The sequence below is a fragment of the Ascaphus truei genome, chromosome 15, assembly GCF_040206685.1.
Source record: "Ascaphus truei isolate aAscTru1 chromosome 15, aAscTru1.hap1, whole genome shotgun sequence".
In the NCBI taxonomy this organism is placed as follows: Eukaryota; Metazoa; Chordata; class Amphibia; order Anura; family Ascaphidae; genus Ascaphus; species Ascaphus truei.
In genome coordinates, this window is record NC_134497.1 from 20,050,460 (window position 1) to 20,068,486 (window position 18,027).

The window sequence follows — 18,027 nt, forward strand, 5'->3', positions numbered from 1 at the left end:
ACGAGACTAGGCTGATGAAAGTATTGGATCGCTTAGGGAAAGAAGGCCTGAAGCTCTCATTGGATAAGTGCCGCTTCTGTCGAACATCGGTCACTTATGTGGGTCATATCGTGTCCGCAGACGGAGTGGCCACCGACCCGGCCAAGGTGGAGGCGGTGGTGAATTGGCCAAGACCCGAGAATGTGATGGAGCTGAGGTCATTTCTCGGGTTCTGTGGATATTATAGAAGATTCGTGGATGGATACTCCAAGAAGGCAGCTGTGCTGAACGATCTGCTGAAGGTCTATCCAGAGGAACCCAAGCAGAAGAGGACCCCCCCAAGGACCCCCTTCGGGGATCGGTGGACGCCGGCTTGTGAGGAAGCATTTAAGAGACTGAAGAATAGTTTAACAGAGGCTCCCGTTCTAGCATATGCTGACCCGGAGAAGCCTTACATTCTGCACGTGGATGCCAGCCTCAACGGATTGGGAGCTGTGCTACACCAGAAGTACCCCACTGGGCTTCGTCCTGTGGCATATGCAAGTAGAAGTTTGACTCCCAGTGAAAAGAATTATCCAGTTCACAAATTGGAGTTCCTCGCCCTCAAATGGGCCATATCTGACAAACTACATGATTACCTATATGGGGTCACCTTCGAGGTCCGAACAGACAACAATCCTCTGACCTATGTACAAACCACGGCCAAATTAGATGCGACCGGTCACAGATGGTTGGCCACCCTCGCCAATTACCAGTTTTCTATGAAATATAAGCCTGGACCTCTCAATATAGGAGCCGATGCTCTATCTAGGAGATCGGGACTGGGCGAGACCGCCGACGATGGCCCTTGGGAAGAAATTCCAGGACCAGGAATGAGAGCTATGTGTTCCACTGCTGCTATTGTAAATGACCGAGTGGCATTCTCCGAGCTACGAGTAGTGGATTCTTTAGGGTGTCGACCTCAAGCCCTTCCAGAAGCTTACTGCCACCCTGATGGCATGGGTCTAACACAAGACGTCATCTTCACGGTGAAGGAACTGGTACTAGCACAGACACATGATCCTGCGGCTAAGGCTGTCCGAGAGGCCCTACACAAAAATGACTCTGCACTGGTGAAACGGGCTCCTCGCGAGGATGTGGGTCTTCTCATGAGAGAATGGGATAAGTTTGAGATGGATAACGGCCTACTCTATAGGGTTGTTCAATTCCACAATCATCCTGACCGTCGACAACTATTTCTACCTCGGCGTATGCAAGGTCTCGTTTTAAGATCACTACATGATGATCATGGACATTTGGGGGTGGATAAGACCTTGGGTTTAGTGCGAGACCGGTTCTTCTGGCCTAGGATGCGGGAGTCAATTGAACAACACTGCAGAAAATGTCTACGTTGCATTCATAGGAAGACCCTTCCCACCCGTGCTGCTCCAATGGGCCATCTCAAAAGTGCTGGGCCTATGGATTTAGTTTGTATGGACTTTTTGTGCATAGAGCCAGATTCAAAGGGTATAGGAAATGTGCTAGTAGTGACAGATCACTACACTCGATACGCTCAAGCCTTCCCCACGAAGGACCAGAAGGCTACCACAGTGGCTAAAGTGCTGTGGGAGAAGTATTTTGTGCATTATGGTCTGCCCAGCAGGATGCACTCTGACCAGGGACGGGATTTTGAGAGCAAGCTGATCAAAGAGTTGCTAACACTGTTGAACATTCAAAAGTCCAGGACTACTCCCTACCACCCAGAGGGAGATGCGCTCCCTGAAAGATTTAATCGGACATTGCTGGACATGCTAGGCACTCTGAAAAATTCCCAAAAAGGAGAATGGAGTAAACATGTTGAGGCCTTGGTGCATGCCTACAATTGCACTAGGCACGAGTCCACCGGATACACCCCATACTTCATGATGTTCGGGAGAGAAGCCAGACTGCCAATCGACATCCGCCTAAGGGTATCTACCGACGGGATACCCAACATGGCTCATTATCGATATGTGCAGAGACTCCAGGACAGTCTGCACCGTGCCTATCAGTTAGCTGAAAGAGCCACCGCTCGACTGAATGCCAATAATAAAAGACGGTACGACCACAAAGTACGCTATAGAGCGCTCCAACCAGGAGACGCAGTTCTCCTACGCAACTTAGGGATTCCAGGCAAGCACAAGTTAGCTGATCGCTGGAGGGAGGGGCCTTTTCAAGTAGAGTCCCAAATGCCGGGCCTCCCTGTTTATCGCATACGTGATGTGAATGGCAAAGTAAAAGTTTGGCACCGAAACCACTTGTTACCTATCTCCCAACTGGGAGAGAGTGAACCTGAAACAGAAACAGTAATGAACGACAGTGAGCCTGAAGAGGCTATTGCGAATCCTGGCCCCATAGATGAGACCATTCAGGATCCTTTGGAGGGAACATCCAACAGAGACTGGTGGGCACCTCCCGAAGGCGCAACAAGTAAGGGGCCAGCTGACAAAGTACCTCCATTGGAATTTTCACCAAGTAATCAATCACTAGATCCTACCACTCCGAGTTTTGTGCCTCAAAGAGACAATGTTCAGTTGCAAAGAGACTTTCCCCAAACTGGTTCACCCTCTGCCAGAGAGTCTAGGCCTCAAGCCTACGATGGTCTGTCTCAAGAGGAAGAAATGGAGACTGAGACTCGCAGGAGTCAGAGAGTGAGACGCCCTCCCACTAGAGTGGCTTATGATTCATTAGGGGCACCTCACTATGAGTCTCAGCAGCAAGCTAAAGCCAAGCTAGCCTCAGTTATCAATATGTTTGTTGAACTGTACAATCTCGTTTAGAGTAATCGTTAAGTTGTACTTTAACACTGCATTTTTATTATATAATTTTTGTACACTGTTGGAAGGTTATGTGGTTCAAGCGAGGACGTTGGAGTTTTCACCAGGGGGAGGATGTAGCCATGTCCCCCTCCTTTGTCCCCCTCGCACACTCACCCCCTCCTTTCCCGTTGCGCGCGTGGTTGTATTGCGGCCGGTTGCTAGGGAAGCATATCGGGCGGTTGCCGGGGACGCGAGCGGCGAGCAGGCCGGTTGCCGGGGACGCGATCGGGCCGTCGCTAGGGCCGCGATCGCGTTGCCACCGGCCCGGCGGCTAGCGGAGCAGGGCGCCGCCATGACAGTTAGCTCGCGCATGCGCAGGAGGCCAGCTAGCGCAGGAGGCTCCAGATAGCTCGCGCATGCGCGAGAATAGACGGTCAGCCCCCAGGGTGCATAGGGGCAGAGACACCTGATGCCAGGGAGCCAATCAGAGGGCCAGATTCCCCTGCTAGCAAGGAGATACATTTCGCGGGGTTTTGCAGCCACGCACTGACTCAGGATCCGGACCAGCTAGGGGTAGGAGGTGGATGCAGGGGTGAGTGACCCTCTGCATTAGGCCAGCAGCCCCCAAGGTCCCAGTTAGGTCCTGAGCCATCTATTAGCTTGTGGAGCTTAGGGACAGGCCCTAGATAGGGACACTGCCCCATTTATTGGTTGAATAGACAGGGACACAGTGTTGAAGCCGTGCGGCCCTGTGAGGTGGGTTCTGGGCTCAGAACACCACCCAAGACCCTGCGACAAGGAGTGACATTGTCGCGCTGGACTTTCAACCCACGCGGTGTGGAGGACCCCGTCGGATCGTGTGGATTTATATCGCGGTACCCGTGGCTGGAGCCCGGGCAGGTAACCTGCAACTCACGTGCACCAACCAGGCCTATCACCAAACATAGTGGCTGCGCAGTCACACACACACATGTACAGTGGTATTTGACTTCGAGAACACGAGACATTTGGGTGGGGGTTACTGGACACAGGGTGGGGTCACACTGTGGGTGGTTAGCGTCTGCCGTGACGCCTAGAGGTGATAGCGTCCGCCGTGACGCCTAGAGGTGATAGTGTCCGCCGTGACGCCTAAAGGTGGTAACGTCCGCCGTGACGCATAGTGTGGTTAGCGTCCGCCGTGGCGCATGATGCTGTTATGCTGTTTTGATGTTATGCTGTTACGTGATTTGTGTGTTTCCATGCAGTAAAGCCCGTCCTGTTTTATATTCGGTAGTGTTGTGTGGTTGTTCCTGTGAGGGCCTCCTCCCACTCCGTTGGGATCCCTCCCAGGTGGAGGCGTTGCACCTAGAGATGTATGATAAAGATGTACCCCAGGTTCCCCAAGCGGAGGCTTAGGCTCCTGAGAGCCACACAGGTTGCACAGCAAGTAGTAGCGGCGGTAGTCATAGGGAACACCCGTTACACTGGTAAAACATTTTATCTATCTATCTATATATATATATATATATATATATATATATATATATATATATATATATATATAGGCAATACGATACCGCACGTGGACGAATATCAGAGGCAGCACTCCAAATGAATATCAAAAATCCTGTATTATTCAACAAAACATCATATCCAACGTTTCGGTCCTCAAACGGGACCTTTGTCAAGGTGATGATTAACAGAGTGAACTAAGAACACATATAAATACCCCCAGAAACCCCAAAATCAACAGGTGCAGCATATAAATTGATTAAAACAAAAATCACATCCATAATGTTAAACCCCTGTGTCCTGTCAGTGTATCAGCCTTCTCTGCAGCTCCTGTTTACTTCCTGATATATAAAACGCATGTGCTGCACATACACCAGTAAATGGTTAATTAGCAGTGCTGCTAGTCTAAGAAACAAGTCAAATAACACTACATATCTAAAGACTACATATATGAAATGACAATGTCTCTAGCTATAAGGAGCAAGCAGGACACCCCAACTAATGAAATAAATAACTATATCTAATTAATGAATAACATTATGGGAGTCTAAATAGATGACCATATGCATCACTTAAAATTAAAACACCCAATATCAAAGTGAGAAAACATACTAAATGTGAACATATATAACGATGTGTACTGACCAAAAGATTTATAATAAATAACTGAAATAACACAAATCATTACTGCAACTTATACTAACCATCAAAATAAATCATACGTTTGTCTATAATTTGTCATATTGGAAATAGGTATTTTGTTATCAACCTAAAACACATAGAACTAAGAGTGCATCGAACAATAACAGCTGTAGCATGACCACACACCGCAATGGCAGTCATCAGCTGTCACTCAATACACATAGATAAAGTTAGTATATAACAATGAATTTCCAAAAATACCGACTTGACGTATAAAAAGTATTTCAGGTCTATCTGGTAGAACTTAATGGACATGCTGAATCATTAATAAACATAGAACATGTTATGTCATGAACTGATAATCAGAAAACCTGTAGTGTGGAATCAAAAACATGAATAGTAGATGGCATAAAGAGTGCGTCCGCCAGTACTAGAAACATATCCATCAGATCATCAAGGATAATCAGTAAGAAACTTATTGGTGGTAAGCAAACGAATTGTATGCACAGACATAGTCCGGATAGCAGATGAGAAGATGTCCTATAAACTCCAATCCTGGGGACGAAAAGTCACCTATTACAGATGAGAACTATCTGGAAAAATTTGTTATAAAAAGCAACTCAATTGAAATTCCTCGTTTAACCCACGAGGACGTAATGTGTCCAAATTATAGATTGTTCTTGCTTCAAGTTGCAATAGGGATCTCTTGCGATCTCCTCCTCTGGATGGTGCCTTGACCTTTGCAATTGGCATACACCTCAAGGTCGCGAGTCTGTGTTTCATCTCCTTAAAGTGACGAGCCACTGGTTGCTGTGTTAAATCTTCCTTGTTATCCGCATCTGCTAAAGCCTTCCTGATTGCTGAATGATGAAGACTAAGCCGTTCCTTCAGCATACGTATCGTCTTGCCAATGTAATATAGGCCACATGGACACCTAATAAAATATATCACATATTTTGAGTCACAGTTCAAAAATTCTTTGATCTTAATCCGATGTCCTTGATGAGGATGTGGAAAAGATTTTCCCAACACCATGTATTGGCAATTAACACAGCCACGACATTTAAACACACCAATAGGTTTATTTAACCAGGACAGGTTTTTAGCATGTTTTGAACTTGGATCCGCACGGACAAGAAGATCTCCCAAGTTACGACCTCTCCGGTAACAAAAACGGGGTGGTTCTTTGAAAAATTGTCCAATATGTTTGTCCTTGGATAAAATATGGGTGTGTGGTAAAATGCTCTTTCTAATGAAGCTGGATGCTGTCGTGTATGTGCTTTTGATGTTAAAGCGATTATCGCATGCCTGTTTCTGTTGTGGTATCAATAATGTTGATCTTTGTACGTTTTTTGCTTTTTCTAAAGCTGAGGTCACATCCTTAGTGCTATACCCTCGTGCCAGAAAACAATCTTTCATTTCATCCACTGCTACCTCTAATCTTGCAGGATCACTTGTTATTTTTATGACCCTTAAGAACTGTGAGAAAGGTAAACCTTTTTTCATTGGTGCTGGATGGTGACTGGATGCTAGCAAAAGAGTGTTCCTATCCGTGACTTTTTTATACATCCTTGTCGCCAAATGACCATTGTCCTTGTAGACCACAGTGTCAAGAAAAGAAACCTCTATTGTGCTGAAATTCAATGTGAAGCGTATAGTAGATGGAATACTGTTAAGCATATCGACAAATGCTAATAACTCCAATTCTGATCCTGACCAGAGTAAAAACAAATCAATGTAGCGAAAAAGCCTGATGATGTGTTTACTATATACTTTATTACCAAAAAAATGCAGTTTATGCAAACTAATCCCATCCCATATGAGTTACCTCTCGTTTTCAGGTATGTTCTGGGCACAGAGTTATAATGACAAATACATGGTTACAAATACATAGTTACATGTATATACTGTTATATATGTAGCCCTTTTTCTGACGCCTTTCCAAAGGGACTACTGGTACTGTAAGCAACCTGCGGCTCCAGGAGATCTGAGCCTCCGCTAGCTGGGAGCCTGGGGTAATATTCACACATTCACACAGCGCAGCGCCTCCACTTACCCAGGATCCCCGTGACGTAAGATTCCCCTGGGCAAGAAATACAACAACACACATACACCATATAGATAATAACTAATACTTTACTGACATACATAGAAAACATAACACATGCATAATAACCTGTGTCCCTCTCACGAAAAGACACTAACCGTGACGTCCCGCAGGACGCTTTCCCAACACCAGGCGAATCCCACCCAGTGTCCAAAGAGCCCCACCCAATATGTCCCGTACTCTTACAGAGAGTCACTGGGTGACTGCGCAGTCACTAATTACGCTAAGGGCCCGGTGGTGCACTTATGTATTAGATACCTGCCGAGCACTCCGGTGCTCGGGTCAGCAATCTTCACAAAGGCTCAGTCGGCGATGACTCCTTCAACAGAACTCCGGACACGCGCGGACCGCCAGGGCGGTCCCACTCTGGAATGTTCTCTGTGGACCCCAATGTGGGTCCAACCGCTTCACGGGAACAACAGCCGCCGCCGCGTCCCTATCTATCTAAGTGGCGCTAACATGACAGGAACCCTAACCTAGGGCCTGTCCCTGTGGTACAGCAACCTGTAGTGGCTTGGGAATCTCCTAGGGCCTGGGGGTAGTGACCTGTCCCACTCCCCTAACTACCCAAGTCCCTAACGGTACTAACAACTAGCAGCACCTGCAGCAACAGTACACTGCACACGGAACCTGCAGCAATAACACACTGCACACACTGTGCCTACTTGTCAGCGTTCACAGCACTACCAGCCGTAACGCTGACAAGCCTGCACCCTCTCGTGCCTAAGGGCAGCCTCCCTATCTCGGGCTGTCCCTTAACAATTACCCACTACCCTTGCAGGGGGTTGGGGCCTACCTGAGGTGTGGGTACCTAGAGGGCCGCAGGAACTGCACGCGCTCCCCGCACCCTTCCTTCCCTCACTACTCTCCTGCTCCACCTGGATATCCTGAGTGACAGGGTCCCTTAACCTAGGGCAGTCCCTGGCAACACTCCTGTAATGGGGATACTTAACTACCTCGGGCCCTGGGGGTGCTGGCCTAATACAGGGAGTCCCTGACTCTTGTATCCTACCTCCTTCCCTGGGCTGCTCCGGTCTCTGACTGCCTAACGTGCTGCAAGCCTGCCAAATGTATCCACTTGCCTCTGCAGACTTCCTAAGCCCTATTGGCTCCCTGGTGTCACATGGGGCATACAGAGGCTCATGGGATCTGTAGTCCCAGCTCAGAGCCTTCCCTGAATGGCTAGGGGTTCGTGGGCTTTTCCTAGGCTCATCTGCGCCTGCACGATCTATCTCGGGCTGCCCTAACCTCCCCTGGACTTTCCCTGCTCTCGCGCGAGCTATCTGAGGGCCTTCCGCGCTATCGGGTCCCTGTGCATGCGCAGCCCGCATCGCAATGGCGGCGTCCTGCCTCTCCAGCCGCCGGGACCTTAGAGACGCGATCACGGCCTTAGCAACGGCCCGATCGCGTCCCCGGCAACCGGTCGCATGTGGGGGAAACCGCGCTGCTCCCTGCTCTGGCCCCCACCCTCGCGAAGTGCCGGCGGGTCCGTCGCTGCCTCCGGCGGCACCCGCGACCACACGGCACTCGCGGAGGGGGGTCAAGAAGGGAAAAATAAACCCGGGGCTACATTCTCCCCCTCGTAGAATCCCAACGACCTCGCTTGGGTAGCAACCATACAGAGAATTATATAATGAAAAATGCATGGCAAACGGTACATCACATACAGCAGCGGCAGCTCTTATTCGAGCAAATGCCGCTGGCTGTATGAGGCTGGGAAGCGGGTAGCCGCGGCGCGTGGCGGCGCACTGTGACGTCACAGTCACATGCGCGCCCGGCTTCCCCGTCTTCCCCGGCTTCCCCAGGCTTCCCCGACACCCCTGGACATCAAATTAAGGTAAGCGGGGGTGCGGGGAAGCAGAGGGGCAGAGCAGAAGCCGGGCTCGGGGTCCGGAAGCATAATAAGTTGCGCGCGAGTTGGAGGGGGGGTGCGTGGGGGAAACGCGGCGGCGCGCGGTTATTACTGGCGGCAGCTGGGGTAGATCCCGGCATGCCGCCGGCATTTAGTGCGATAAAGTATGTCGCTACTGTACAACATGCATTTTCCCATTGGTACCCAACTTACTCGCATGGATACCCGAGGCCAGCTTAGTCTCAGAGTGGAGTGCCCCTAACTGATTGGGTGAGGGTATCCCACCTTGACTCCTGTGAGTCTTTTGGACCTCCAGATCAGTCTCTACCGTCAAACCACCACCTCCCCCTCGTAGAAAAAATAGTAAGGGGTCCTGGGTATTAACCCTGGCCGGATCCTCCGGTTTCGTCTCACGGGAGACAGGGAGGGTCAGTCTCTTGCCTCGGTCTACCACATGGCGAACGAAGCGCTCCATCGTGCGCATGGGAGAGGCCGCAACTACCAGAGCGGTCTCAGCACAGTCTTTGCCCGCTCCAGCAATCCCTTTAACTGTGACATCCTCTGTAGACAGCACAATGTCTTCGTGCAGGCCCGGGTCGTGAGAAGACAAAGCTTGGAGATCCTTTGCACTGAAGTAGGCGTCGCTCCTGGCCGCTGTACCGGATACCTTGAGGGGATCAAATCCGCTCTCTGGTCTGCAGAGATCTTCTGGGGAAGACACCTCCACCAGGACATAATGACGAGGTGAGCCCATCGCCCGGGTGATCCTACCTTTGGAGCCACCAGGCTCCACGATCACCGGGGAGCACACACCCGACACCCTTGGGGCAGTTAACTCACCCCAGTCGTTGGCAGGTACTGATCCCAAGCCTGGGACCGCTGGTACCTCTATGGCAGGCCGGACTGGCTGTTGCAGGGCACACGGGCCCATATCAGGGTCCGCATCAGCTGAGAGGGATGGCTCGGTGACCTCACTAGAGTGGTCCGCCGGCAGGCGCATCACCACGAGCGGTTGGTCGCTAGAATCACCCAACAAGGACGGGGGTATAAACACCTTACCCTGGGATCCCGGAATCTGCGGTTCTGGTCTCTGTGGTTCCTGCTCGGGAACCGGGTCTGGAACCGACATCTGGGGTTCCAACATCTGTAGCTCTGCCTTCGGCGGCTCCGGCTCAGTGTCTAGCAAGTCCATTTGGGCACACGGCCCCTCCACCACCTCCATCGCTGAAGTGGAAGAACTAGTAGCGGCTTCACCCGCCTCGGTAGAACCATCAGGCGCGTCTTTCTCCGCAGGTTCCGCCATCAGAGGTTCCTGCTCTACCACTTGGATGTCCCCTTTGAGAGGGTCTGGAACCGTGTCGGCAACAGGGGTCTGGACACACGGGTCCCCGGAGGTCTCTGGAAGCAGGGGTATGATAGGCCTTAAGAACCAGGCACCGCAACACTCACATTGCGGCTCCCACGCCAGCGCATCTCTAGGACAGTCACAAGTGGGGCTAAAGCACTGGATACCCAGTTCTCCGTCCACCTCGATTTCCTTGAATTTGAGCGGCAACTGAGACAGGACGGCTCCCTGGGCATGGGCTTCTTGCAGGCAGGGGCACACTAGCACAACATCCTCTATTCCTGGGGCTCGCCAGGGCACATACACTCCAGGGTGTAACCCCTGGCAGTCTCTCTCATTCTCGGCGGATGAGTACTCCATTTCTGCAACAGTGTCCTCCTCTTCCTCTGGAGGTTCTGTAGGCTGCGGCAGTCTGGGTTTCAGAAACTGCGCCTCACAGTCAGGACACTCGGGCCCTCGGGTCAGTTCACCGACGGGGCAACCACATTCACTCAGGCAGCAGTGCATCCATTCTTCCCCATCTATCACTGTCGTCGTGAACACTACGGGTAACAAAGGTGACCTGTCCGTCCAGCCCCCAGTCACCTCCCAGTCTCTGAATGCACACGGGCATAATGCTATGGGCAATACTGAACGTGGGGACCATATGACTCTATACAGCCAGAGGTGTTCTTCTCTGCATCCCGTACTTTCCTCAGGGGGAACAGACATCGCTGATTGCTGTTCACTGTGCTCACTCACAGTGTGGGGCAGGGCTCGGGTTTTCCCGCCAGTCCTGGACAAAGGCTTGCAACATTCTTCTGTGCAGGCTGGCAGTCAGCCGCACATGTGCCATTTTGATTTGGCGGGAGCCGCCATTTTAGGTGGGACTCACTGTTAGTATCCCTTGCTGCAGGAGCCCCCATTTTGATTACAGTCCTGTCAACTACGCTAGGGCTCTCAATGCAGGCAGAAACTGCCAAGTCAGGGTAGATAAAGGGGCATCCATCGGTCGGACCCCCGGGCAGAGTCATGAATTGGGGGCCATCTTCCTCTCTTATGGCCTGTCCCACATACATCAGTACAGTACTCCATTGCAAGGTGACATCATACCTTCGCCCTCTGACCCACGTACAAGCTAGCCCAGGGAGTTTTCGAACCTGCGCCTGGACATCTAGCAGAGACACGCCAGCAGGGACTGCCCCCACGGCAACCACGCGGTTGGGAGGCACGTTAACCTTCAAGGCCCATGCGTAGACCTCCTGCTTTGAGAGCACCCACATGGTGAAACAAAAATAGGACACAATTTAGAAAAAAAATTACAGGGCACCCCAGGTCTGATCTCTCAGCAGCGCCTCCAAATGTAGCCCTTTTTCTGACGCCTTTCCAAAGGGACTACTAGTACTGTACGCAACCTGCGGCTCCAGGAGATCTGAGCCTCCGCTAGCTGGGAGCCTGGGGTAATATTCACACATTCACACAGCGCCTCCACTTACCCAGGATCCCCGTGACGTAAGATTCCCCTGGGCAAGAAATACAACAACACACATACACCATATAGATAATAACTAATACTTTACTGACATACATAGAAAACATAACACATGCATAATAACCTGTGTCCCTCTCACGAGGAGACACTAACCGTGACGTCCCGCAGGACGCTTTCCCAACACCAGGCGAATCCCACCCAGTGTCCAAAGAGCCCCACCCAATATGTCCCGTACTCTTACAGAGAGTCACTGGGTGACTGCGCAGTCACTAATTACGCTAAGGGCCCGGTGGTGCACTTATGTATTAGATACCTGCCGAGCACTCCGGTGCTCGGGTCAGCAATCTTCACAAAGGCTCAGTCGGCGATGACTCCTTCAACCGAACTCCGGACACGCGCGGACCGCCAGGGCGGTCCCACTCTGGAATGTTCTCTGTGGACCCCAACGTGGGTCCAACCGCTTCACGGGAACAACAGCCGCCGCCGCGTCCCTATCTATCTAAGTGGCGCTAACATGACAGGAACCCTAACCTAGGGCCTGTCCCTGTGGTACAGCAACCTGTAGTGGCTTGGGAATCTCCTAGGGCCTGGGGGTAGTGACCTGTCCCACTCCCCTAACTACCCAAGTCCCTAACGGTACTAACAACTAGCAGCACCTGCAGCAACAGTACACTGCACACGGAACCTGCAGCAATAACACACTGCACCTACTTGTCAGCGTTCACAGCACTACCAGCCGTAACGCTGACAAGCCTGCACCCTCTCGTGCCTAAGGGCAGCCTCCCTATCTCGGGCTGTCCCTTAACAATTACCCACTACCCTTGCAGGGGGTTGGGGCCTACCTGAGGTGTGGGTACCTAGAGGGCCGCAGGAACTGCACGCGCTCCCCGCACCCTTCCTTCCCTCACTACTCTCCTGCTCCACCTGGATATCCTGAGTGACAGGGTCCCTTAACCTAGGGCAGCCCCTGGCAACACTCCTGTAATGGGGATACTTAACTACCTCGGGCCCTGGGGGTGCTGGCCTAATACAGGGAGTCCCTGACTCCTGTATCCTACCTCCTTCCCTGGGCTGCTCCGGTCTCTGACTGCCTAACGTGCTGCAAGCCCGCCAAATGTATCCACTTGCCTCTGCAGACTTCCTAAGCCCTATTGGCTCCCTGGTGTCACATGGGGCATACAGAGGCTCATGGGATCTGTAGTCCCAGCTCAGAGCCTTCCCTGAATGGCTAGGGGTTCGCGGGCTTTTCCTAGGCTCATCTGCGCCTGCGCGATCTATCTCGGGCTGCCCTAACCTCCCCTGGGCTTTCCCTGCTCTCGCGCGAGCTATCTGGGGGCCTTCCGCGCTATCGGGTCCCTGCGCATGCGCAGCCCGCATCGCAATGGCGGCGTCCTGCCTCTCCAGCCGCCGGGACCTTAGAGACGCGATCGCGGCCTTAGCAACGGCCCGATCGCGTCCCCGGCAACCGGTCGCATGTGGGGGAAACTGCGCTGTTCCCTGCTCTGGCCCCCACCCTCGCGAAGTGCCGGCGGGTCCGTCGCTGCCTCCGGCGGCACCCGCAACCACACGGCACTCGCGGAGGGGGGTCAAGGAGGGAAAAATAAACCCGGGGCTACATATATATATATATATATAACTGAAATGTTTGGCTGTGGTGTTATGCTTTTTCTGATTGGTTGGCCCCTCTTGCTCGCGCGCTCTCCCATTGGCTGAGGGGCGGGGTGACGTCACACATAGGGGCACACAGACAAGCTACCATCCTCCTCACTCGGCGACAAGCTACCATCCTCCTCACAGGGGGGAGAATAATGTGAGTTGCGGGGGGGGGAGAGTGATGTGTGACGCTGTGAAGGAGGGGGGAAACGGAGCTTAACGGGGGGGGACAGAGCTGGGAATGGGGGGAGGGTAATGGAGCTGGGGAGGGGAGTGGCGACAGAGGGGGAGTGGGAAAATTAAATCCCGGGCTACGCCGGGTATATCAGCTAGTAAATGAATAAATTAAAATGATGGGTCTAGGTTTTAAATGCTGCTCTTCTTTTGGTTGTCCTAACCTGTGGACTCTTTCAACCTCCTTATGTGTTAGTCGCAATTTGTCCGGTAGCCATTTTTGGCGGACGTTTAATAGCTTGTTTTGTTTTATCGTTTCTGGGACTCCTATTATCCGATATTATTCCTTCTGGACCGATTTTCTAAATCATCAATCTTTTCTTCTAAAACAAGGGAAGATGTTGGAGGCGGTGCAGCTGCATTAGGCCTCGGCAATGTTTAGCGCTTGCTTGCTGAAGCGTGCTGACGCGCGCTCCCACTCAGCACTGAGCCCCTATAGCCACAATCAGAGCGGCTTTAGTAGGGGCTCGCCTGCGCTTCCGCGCGCTTGCGGAAGCGCAGGTCTTAGGGGAATTTAAAATTCCCCCGCTTGCCGGCGCAACAGGCCAGTCACGTGAGCGGTTCGCCCAATGAGGGCGAACCAGCTCCGTGACGTCACTGGCCCGCCCCAGGCCAGTGACGTGCCCGCCCCCGGCCCGCCCCCTGACGGCCCGCTGACAGCGCTTGCGGTAAGCAACCGCAAGGCCAGGGAAAGCACCCGCTTTCCCTGCGCCTCAGCACGCCAGCAGGGAGCCTGGCCGAGGCCTTAGAAGGAGACATTTAGACCGGACTGCAAAACTCCTCGGTACAAAAAAGTTTATTGGCAGCACATTAAAAACAGTAAGAGAACAACTCTTAATCACAAAGCGTGGTTCCCCTCGCTTTTTCAATGAGTAAGACATACAGAAAACATCAATTACTTAAATACCCATAATACCTCCCTCTCTGTGACGTAACGGCAAGCTGAACCAATGAAAACAATTACACCCCACCCCTCGAAGAGAGTGAGTTAAAGTTAACCTCTTCTCAATCAAAGTAGCAGGTGAGGTGATACAACACAGAGTAAGGAGACCCTGGGCGCAATCAAAACATACAAATCATATATGGTCTGTGCAAACACCCCATAATATAGCAATCTATGTTTGAAGAAACAATCAGTTGGGTCAATGCACTAAGCCAAATATAATCACACTTAAATTAAAATATGAATCATTGTTATTGAAACAAGGTAATTTAAAACAATCAATTACTGTGATTTGAATCCTAAACAATCTCCCAAGGGAGATGAATGTTACCAAATAGCAAAGAAACAAATTAACAAAAAGCATAGAAAAAAATATATAGACACGATATAATTATGAAATCTATAATCTCGAAATATTAAAAAATAAACTCATAGACAGCAATTGATTTTAGTCTGTCGTAACCAATTGTATAAAGTACGTATAACTTATAATACTAATAGAATAATAATACTAATAAAAATAATATATATTGAAAAAATTATTCATTTTCCAGAAGAGAAAAAAAGAGGAACAGAATGTTAATCCATGAGGCAGATCGAAACTACAAATTCGATTAGGTCTCCTTATAAGAAACTTGAACCAAGAAATGTTATGGAATCTTATTTGAAAATGATAATACCAAGACTGATATATCTAGAGGTATAATACAGGCATACCCCGCATTAATGTACGCAATGGGACCGGAGCATGTATGTAAAGCGAAAATGTACTTAAAGTGTAAAGCGAAAATGTACTTAAAGTGAAGCACTACCTTTTTCCCACTTATTGATGCATGTACTGTACTGCAATCATCATATACGTGCATAACTGATGTAATAAACGCATTTGTAACAGGCTCTATAGTCTCCCCGCTTGCGCACAGCTTCAGTACAGGTAGGGAGCCGGTATTGCTGTTCAGGACGTGCTGACAGGCGCATGCGTGAGCTGCCGTTTGCCTATTGAGCGATATGTACTTAAAGTGAGTGTCCTTAAACCGGGGTATGCCTGTATGTATTATCTCCCCAAACTGCACGAACATAGTTGGAGGATATTCATTGATCTTATAAATCCATAATTGCTGACAGCCACATGGAGCCACTCATAATCTGATATGTGATAAAACAATGTTTTTTTTAGAAGAAACAATTAGTGTAAGAAGTGTTGAAGCTCCCAATCAATCTTTATACCAGCCGGTGTAAGAGTATCCAAAGAGAATGTCCAAAACATTTCCCTTTTATTTAGGAGGTTCAATCTGTCTCCCCCCCTGTTTTGGAACCTCAATGTACTCAATTGCCATGAAATGAAATGAAAATTCGCTAGGCCACCATGAGGGATCTTTCTTAAGCAATAAGACCATACATTTACATACATACATCGACCATAACATGATTATACAGACGGATATTTTCCGCAAGCCAAACTCTAGTAATACCCTGTTGTCTGCTCAGAGCAATCACCCCCGTTCACTCATTAAAAGCATCCCTAAAGCACAGTTTCTTAGGCTAAGGTCCCGTTGCACGCGTCCGCACGGCTGGCTTGCTTGCCGGCGGCGCGTGCAACTCGCTGTACCGCGATCTGCGGTCTACAGGATGCTTTTCTCGGAGCGGGGGGGGGGCGTGGCCAAACGGGTCGGGGGGGGCGCGGCCATGACGTGAGGGGCGCGGCCATGACGTGAGGGGCCGGAGCGGGAGGTGGGAGGATTGACTGGGAGGATTGACTGGGAGGGGGGGCGTGGCTTGAGCGCAGGGACCCGCTACTCTTCCCCCCCCTCCCTCCACGGGCTGCCACGGGCTGCAGGTAAGTAAAAAAAACACACACACGCAGGCACTCATACATACACACACACACACACACACACACACACACACACACACACACACACACACGCACGCACTCATACACACACACACAGACAGAGACAGGCACGCACACAGACAGGCACACACATACACACACTCATACACACACACACAGACAGGCACTCAGGCACACACATACACACACACACAGGCACTCAGGCACACACATATACAGACAGGCACTCAACTGCTTTCACTCCACACTCCTCCCCGCTCCCCGAAGCCTCTCCTCCTCCCGCAGCCTCCCCTCCCCATTGGCTCACAGCCACACCACGTGACGCGTCGAAGCTAGGAAACACCATTCTGTGGTGTCTCCTAGCGGCTGACGCGCCACAGCGTGTGATCAGCTGTGCAGCCAGTGGGGACCGGGATCGACTCGTGAGGATTCCCCTGCTGGTGGGGAACTCGCTACATTGCCGCCCGCGCCAACGAGCGCAGCGGGTCCCAGGCCTTAGGCTTAGGAGACTGTGCTCAGACTATGATAGCTTTCTGGAACAATCAAGAATTCTGGCTGAACGATTTTCAGTCAGAGGTTATAAGGATAGTGACATTAAATCTGCATTTGAGTCAGCTAATCTCACTGAGAGATCCACACTAATAAAGAATAAAAGATATCCTAGACGCAAAGACACCCCACAGTCCTTTTCCAATGTCAGGGATAAGAGTCCTTTATTTATTTCCACTTATAATCGCCAATCGCAACTTATATGTGATATTTTTAAAAAACATTGGCATACTCGGTCATTGGATACGGACATTACTGAATATGTCAAAGATGGACCCCGTTTTGTATTTCGAAGGGCCAAAACAATTGCGATACATTTGTCGCCTAGCTTGTTTAGTTCACGATCAGGTCATCCACGAATACAGGGAATACCAAAAGGTTTTTTCTCCTGTGGTATTTGCTCTATGTGCAAATATGTTAAACCAACTAAAATGATACATTCTAGAAAAAATAGTTATCATGTCAACAGTTTTATAAACTGTAACTCCAGCTTTGTTATTTATATTCTGTACTGTGGATGTGACCAAAGGTATGTTGGGCGCACGATTAGACCGTTGAACGTAAGGATTGTGGAACATGTCAGATTAATCACAAAGAAGGATTTAATACATCCTGTACCTAGACATTTTTCCATGTGCCCTAAAGGGGGAATTGGTAACTTTTCTTATGCAGCTTTAGAACATATCCCTAGCCACATTAGAGGTGGAGACAGAGAGAACACACTGAACAAACATGAAATGTTCTGGATTTACACCTTGGGTACCCTTTATCCATTAGGTATTAACCAAGAGTGGGAGCTAAAACATTTCCTGGCGGGATGAAATTCCCTGTGAACACTCCTTAAGGTGTATATACCCCTCTATTTGTACCTTGGAAGGCTGTTTAGGGTACATTTCATTACATCATGGTATATACATGAAAAACATCTATTGTATATACATAATTTTTTATATATTCTATTGATTAACATATTATCCGCATTCCTAATATGAATTATTGGTATTGCAATGTACTGAGTTTGATTATAAATGTTTTTGTATATCTATATGATTAGCTAATATATGAATAGCTTAAAAATTTCATTTCCTTGCAGTTTTCTAAACAGTTATTTTTTGTGACTAATCAGCAT